Raw genomic sequence first — 1,538 nt, 5'->3', positions numbered from 1 at the left:
GATGGAAAAGGACTTTGTCACTGAGGTGAAAATGGAAGAAACTCATGATCAATTTAACTCTGTACTAAAAAGTACATCTAAATAAAAAGTAAAAAATTAAGTTCTATGTGTAGAACAAGATCTGTGTCCTAAGTAAGAATATGTAGAATATGTATGTGTGAGTTAAACCATGCAGTAGGAGTGGTGGTGTAATAAATGACTCTGTCAGTGTTTATTATTATAAACGACACTCTGGGTTCATTTTACTGCTGTTTTACCACAAATAAAACCCACACATTTGGAGATATACATGATTTACAGTGGAATAAAGAGTACAATATTTACTGCTGAGGTGAAGTGGAAGTAGAAGTATGAATGTAAGTACCTCAGATTTATACTGAAGTAGTGCAGTAAAAGTACACAACAATAACATCATCCCGCTGATCTACGGAGCCGACGTTCAGGGTCACAAACACACCCTCCAACCTCTGACCTCACACACTGTTTGTGTTTCAGATTCCAGGAGTCTCCTCTGGAGGCCCTTCAGACCAGGAGATGAGCTGATCTAAAGCCTGGAGTCAAACCTACAATAAGCAACCACTGCTGGAGTTTAGTGGAAATGAAGCGGACTTCAAAATAAAAGCACAGGGTTCAGTCATTTTATACAAACCTAATATAAAAATGAAGGAAATCCTCACAGTGGATTCAAAATTTAACCCATGACTTAAGTTTTCCACCATAATATCTTCATTTTCAAGTGTATGGTAATTGTATTCATATTCTACTGTAATTTATCTATAATAATAATAATAATAATAATAATAATAATAATAATCTGTAATAATCTGTAATAATCTTCTATCTTTACTTAGAATTAGCAGTTGTTGTGTTTGAAACATGGAGTATCAGCTGTTTTATTGTCATGTGGATGGATAAAATAAGGGTTATGTGTCAAAATACAAAAATCATAACCTATTTTAAGGAAGTCCATTATATAGACACGTCCCACTCTACATCTAAAATCAATAAACTAAATAAGTAGGGTATGAAAGAAGACCTTTTTCCTTTTAAAAATGAAGCTTTTTATTACAAACTGCTCCTTTAAAACAACATATTATTCAGAAACATGTAATTAAATATGTGCACGCTGTCACAACTTTTTATTACACTATGTATGCACACACACACACACACACACATTATTTTTTATTTTACACTTGTGAAAACTTGAAATTGAAGCTCAGAAATGAAAAAAAGTGTGTCTGGTGTAACAATAAAACATGAGGATGAATGTGAAAATGTGAAATATTAGGATTGATGTGCTGTTCAGACATGTATTTTCATTCATTTATGGTAAAAAATATTCAACACAGATCTGTCAGGAAAATGGTAGTTGGTCTAATTATCAGTTTCCTCCAAGATTTTTGATTTATGGACTGAGAGTGTTTTATTTTGAAAAGTAAACAGGAAGTGTTTGTGTTTTTACGGCTGACTTTACGCTGCGCTCTGACTTCATAATGAATGTGCGCGTGTTTGAAGGAATCAGACGCAGATGAGTC

This window comes from Sphaeramia orbicularis, chromosome 5 (assembly GCF_902148855.1).
Source record: "Sphaeramia orbicularis chromosome 5, fSphaOr1.1, whole genome shotgun sequence".
NCBI classification, from domain to species: Eukaryota; Metazoa; Chordata; class Actinopteri; order Kurtiformes; family Apogonidae; genus Sphaeramia; species Sphaeramia orbicularis.
This window is presented reverse-complemented; position numbering follows the sequence as displayed.